We start from the raw sequence: 6,000 nt of genomic DNA on the forward strand, positions 1-6,000 counted from the left end.
TTCTTGGAAGACATTTGCCATACGAGTGGCACAAATCCTAAGGTAAGTGGCCTTAGGATTGTATTTGGAGAGTGCTTCTGTCACTGTGGCAGTTGAGTCGGAAGGGCACTGTCATTTCAAGGGTCTAGCGTGGTGTAAGAGCTCTCCCCTCTTCTCTCATATGCTCTATGCACCGTCCTGAAGGGTGAGTGGAATCTGTATTTCACAGAGAAATAAACTGACGTCCTGGGGGTTAGGTTGGCTGCTGAGGTCCCACAAGGGGCAGAATCAGGATTCAAACCCGGGTCTGCCTGATTCCAAAGGCAGGCAGGCAGGGTCCCAGCACCCCATGCTGTCCTCCCTGGGGTGACCTCTCATCGTATCCCCAGCGTCTGTAAGTGTCCTCGCATCTTTCTGTTTTGTAGGTTTCCCCGTCCAGGCCGAGTTTGCTGGGGCAGGAAGCAGGATTTACTCATGTCTGAATGCTCAGGGTCCTGAGGAAACTAGCCTAAAATACCTTTTAATTTTTATCTCTACCAATTTCTAAAATAAATTCGGATTTCTTATAGCGAGAAAGAAACCATCAAAAGTTCTAAGGAAGACAGTAATTAGAAGCAGGAGGACCCCAGGAGGGAGAAAGGCAAGACGAAATGAAGCTGAGAGGCGTCCTTATGGGTTTGAATGTTTTGAGAAGCAATTTCCACGTCAGTTGGCAATTTAGGATGAATTAGGGATAGGTACTGAGAAAAATCAGCAAATTATTAACTTAGTGGTAACAGAAAGTTGCACTAGAAATGGCATCATGGTACAGTATATACATAGTTGTAATAACGAATATTTAATACTAAATAGTGATTTCACCAAGACTTGTGATACAGCTCTGTTGGGAAGCTAAGTATGTGGGGTGGGGAGGAGATAGCAGAGGGAAATCTTAGCCTTCCAGGGTAGCCAGGCAATGGAAAAATCCAGAAATAGCAGTATAAGCATATTGTTCAGAAATATAGAGGTAGCAGGCAGAAGAAACACTGAAGGAGCTAGAAGTGGGGCTTCTGGGCAATGGTGAGCGGGGTGCTTCAGAGAAGAGGCAAGGGGACCGCTGCTTTTCATGGTGAGCTTTCCCACTGTAAAGCTTTTGACTTTTTAAGGCGCATGTAACTTTGAAAGACATAAAATAAATTATAAAAGTAAAGTGAGTGGCAGCTGGGACCTGTTTCAGAGTGGAAACCACATCCTGAGTTGAACCTTTAGACCATGGGACAGTCTCTGAAGTACTCAAGCGTGAATTCTTGCATGACTGGCCACCTGAAGCATTAAGTAATTTTGGGTGACTAAACTGAAATAATAAAAAATAAACTTTCAGGGTTTCAGTGCTATAGTCGTCAGGACTCTAGCTGTAGAACATAGTGTGGAAAATAAAACAATAATCAGACATTACTTGAGCACGCGTTGCTACTCCAAATTTTTCTGTTTTCTGTTGCTGTCATCAGAGGGGAAAACGAAGCATATTTTCATAAAAAGAGCTCACCTGGACTGAGCAGTCAGTATATATATATATATATATCCCGGACCCTACAGAAACCACTTCCGCCTTTAACCTTTAGATCAACGAACAGTTTCTGAAATGGCAAGCGTGGATTTCTGCACAATCTACCGTGTCCAGCCAGAAATAGTTTAAGTGGACTAATATTAAATACAACGTTTATTTTTAGGGTTTTAGAAGTGACATAGCAAAATCACACACAACAGAAACCAAAATGGAGTAGAGTAAACCATCTTTTTTAAGCACCTGTTTTTCTTCCCAACTATTACCTCATCCTGCCTCTCCAAGCTAGGATGCCATTCTGAGGGATGTTTTAATATAAACTGCTAACTTTTGCTGAACCCCAAGATAGGCCTGGCAGAGCCTTCAACTTTTAGATACTTCCAGAAGAGCTGAAGTTTCAGTTCTTGGGGGTGCAGGTCTATGCTGGAAGAGTTCATAAGGTGTGAACAAACCAACTCAAATAATTGTCAAGGCAGTGTGAAGTTTAAAAAAAAAAAGATTTACTTTAGGACTTGCCTGGAAGTTGAGTTATTTATGATAGAGCATGTGAATATCTTCGACACATCAAGTCAATATGACAGCGTTTTAATCAAATCTTCTACTTGGTAAAACGACTTGACAGTGATGTACAAATGGGGCGAGCCACAGGTGTGTACGGCCCTGGGTGGCAGAAAAATGAACAACTCCTTTGCAGGGGGCAATGCCAATGGGCACGGCCCTAGGAACCAGGGCCTGGTTCCATCATGGTTGATAAAGTGGGTAGACATGGCCAGCTCTCTGCAGGGCTGGGCTGCTCCAGTAGTTGGGACCAGTAGAGGCCAACATCTCCTGAGCACCTGCCAGGTGCTGTGTACCGTGCTAGGAGCTTTGTGCGCACAATCTTTGTGCATCCTTGTGCATCACCATCAAGTGTCCCACTGACAGACGTGGGAGCTGTGGCCTAGAGAAGGCCAGGACCACAGGGAGCAGACAAGTGCTAAGGCAGTGCTGTGACCCACTTCTCCAAGCCTGTCCTGTGACAGCCATGCTCCCTGCATCTGTTGCCTCTGAAGGCCACAGGGATTTCCTGTCTGAGCTGCGTGGGTGTTTCCTGAAATAGTCTTCTGGGTCGGAAGGGTGATTGATGTATGTTATCTGTGCCGTCTTTGACATTTAGTTGTTTTGCTCCACCTACATTTGTACTGATGCTTTGGTTTCAGGAAGATCTAGCCCGAGCAACAAATCCTCACTCAGGCTGTAGTGGGGGACAGGGAGAAGAGAAGGGACTGACTTAACTGTCCAACCTGGGGTTTACTCAAGATGAAGTTTTCCTTCCTTTCTTAAAACAAAGAAAATAAAACATTTTAAGACCAGCCTTAGTCTCCTAAGCGTAGAATGGACAACATCTCTGCGTGGCTTCTTAGAAACACAGAGGACCCCTGATGCTGGTGCAAAGCTCCCGGCCCTGGTTTAGCATCATTTATGTTGGTTTTAGGAACCATGGCAGCCATCATCTGAAAGTTTTTAGGAGAGCACAATGGAAAAGGAGATGATGTGTTGAAGTAATTCCTAATGAGCTGGCATTGCTAAGAGGGCAGCCCTAGCTGAGCCGCCCCAGATGACACCATGAGGAGGAGAAACTGTCCACTGCGCCCTACTCCGATGCCCAACTCACAGACGCATGACTGACAAGGTGACTGTTGTCCTAAGTGACTAAGTTTTGGTGTACGTTGTTACATGGCTATAGCTGACTGAGACAGACGTTTATTAGAAAGAGCCTAAGCTGGAAAGATTCATAGATTCATGGGCCAAGGTTGAATCCAAGCCAGCTAACCTCATGAGACAGAAAAGGTCCACAGAGAAGAGGGTGACACAGGGAGGAAGGTACAGAGGGAAACAGAGTCCCCAGGAAGGGGAAGATCAAGCTAGTTCTGTGCTGAGAGGTAAATACGATGGCCTGATCCTTAGAGGAGAACTTTGCACAACGCCTGCAACGTGGCAGAAAGTCAAAAAGTACCTGTTGAATAAACAAACGAATTTGGGAGGCAGTCAGCCTTCCTCTTCTACTTATCTCCATTCCATCAACAAAACACATTCCTCCCAACTGTGTCAGCGGGTTTCCTGTTCCTCGTGTGAGCCATTTTGTGCTTCCTAATAAGACTCAGTTTCTCTGCTGTGTTTGTTCACTGGGATTCAAGTGGCTTTCCTCAGGCAAAATGTCAAGGGTTCCAGAATTCTTATACAGGGCACGCTGGAGAGGAGAAATCTGGCCGAAAGGAGATACTGGAGGTCTCTCCTGTTTTCAGAGTATAACCTATATAGAATAGAACACACAAATCTTAATTGTACAATGCGATAAAAACTCGCATACGTCTACACCAGACGGAGATCTAGAACACTTCCATCCTCCCAGAAGGTTCCCGTGTACAACTTCCTAGGCACCACGAGGTAACCAATATCCTGACTTCTCCCATTATAGATTAACGAACCCCATCCTTGGACTTCAGCTGTATGGAATTACACAGCATGTGTGTGTCTGACTTCTTTTGCTCAACGTGATGTCTGAGATTCACACACATTGTTGCGTGTGTAATTTCTTCCATATTGTATGAATATGCCACAATTTACTGACCTCGTTGACAAACGCGTAGGTTTTTTCCGGTTTGGGGCTATTATCAATAAAGCTATGACGCACATTCTTGTACACACGTTTTGTGGACACACGCCTTCATTTCTCTTGGGTAAATATCCAGGATTGAAACTGCTGGATCACAGGGTTGGGCCTATGTCTAACCTTAGTGGATAATGTCTAACAGTTTTTCGAAGTGGGTAAACCGATTTACTTTCTCTCTGGCAATTAAGGACACTTCCGGGTGCTCCATATCCTTGTCAGCACGTAATCTTGTCAGTCTTTCACAGTTTAGCTGCCCTGTCTCATAGGCAGTGGCATCCACTGAGGTTTTAATTTGCATTTCCCCTACAAGTGATGAGGTGGAGCTCTTTCCATGTGCTTATTGGCCATTTAGACATCCTCTTTATGAAGTGCCTGTTCAAGTCTTTTGCCCCTTTCTTAATTGTTTGTCCTTTTCTTATCGATATGTAGGTCTTCTTTGTATAGACATATGTGCTATGAATCTATTCTCCCACTCACTGGCTTGCGTATTAATGATGTCTTTTGCTTAATGTAAGTACTTAATTTTAATGAACCAAGACTTACCTCTTTTATTTTTTTTTGTGAGGAAGATTGGCCAGGAGCTAGCCTCTGTTGCCTACCTTCCTCTTTTTGCTTGAGGAAGATTGCCCTGAGCTAACATATCTGCCAAATCCTCCTCCATTTTGTATGTGGGATGCCACCACAGCATGGCTTGACGAGCAGGTGTAGGTCTGCACCCGGGATCTGAACCTGCAAACTGCAGGCCGCTGAAGCAGAGCATGCAAACCTAACCACTACACCACCAGGCTGATCCCAGGACTTATAATTTCATTTTTAGTTTTTTTAAAGATTTGCTCTGAGCTAACATCTGTTGCCAATCTTCCTTTTTTTTCCTTCTCTCCAAACCCCCCAGTACATAGTTGTGGGTCCTTCTAGTTGTGGCATGTGGGCTGCTGCCTCAGCATGGCTTGATGAGTGGTGCCATGTCCGCACCCAGGATCTGAACTGGTGGAACCCTGGGCTGCTGAAGTGGAGCTCATGAACTTAACCACTCGGCCCTGGGCTGGCCTCTGGGACTTATCTTTTTAAAAATACAATGTATACATAAGTTATAATGAAAATAAAATAAATACCTGCAAACCTACCCCAAACTTTAGATCTAGAACATGACCCCTACTTGGGAGCGGCATGCCCCTCCTTAAGCCAGCTACTCCCACCTTGCTATACCCTCAGAGATAACTCCTGCCTTGACTTTTATCATTCTCATGCTTTCAAAAATAGTGTTACCTAATATGAATATATCTCTGAATACATTGCTCAGTTTTGCTTGTTTTTGAGATTTATGAAAATAGTGTCTTATAAGTGTGCTGTCTTCTGAGGCATTGTTTTTTTTTCATTTACTTTGTGTTTCAAAGGTTCATCTTGATTGCTGCATGTGGTTGTGGCTCATCCACATTCACAGCTGCATAATATTCCATAGTATGAATTCTTCACAATTTATTTATGCATTAGCACAGCCAGGGCAATAGAGGTTGTTCTCAGATTTCTTTAAAAACTTTCAAAGAATGCTGTTACGACCCATCTTGCAAATATCTCCTTATGCGCCTGTGGAAGAGTTTCTCTAGGATATATACCTAGGAGTGGAATATCCAGCTCATGGGAAATGTACACATTCAGTTTTACAAAATACTGTCAAATTGTTTTTCAAAGTGGTTGTACCAATTTATACTCTCACCTGCAGTTAAAGGTGCCCCCATTACCCCATGTTCCCCTCTGACATTTTGAACTATCAGGTTTTAAGATTTTCTCTAATTGGTGGGTATAAAATGGCATCTCATTGTCATCT

This window comes from Equus asinus, chromosome 2, assembly GCF_041296235.1.
Source record: "Equus asinus isolate D_3611 breed Donkey chromosome 2, EquAss-T2T_v2, whole genome shotgun sequence".
NCBI lineage: Eukaryota > Metazoa > Chordata > Mammalia > Perissodactyla > Equidae > Equus > Equus asinus.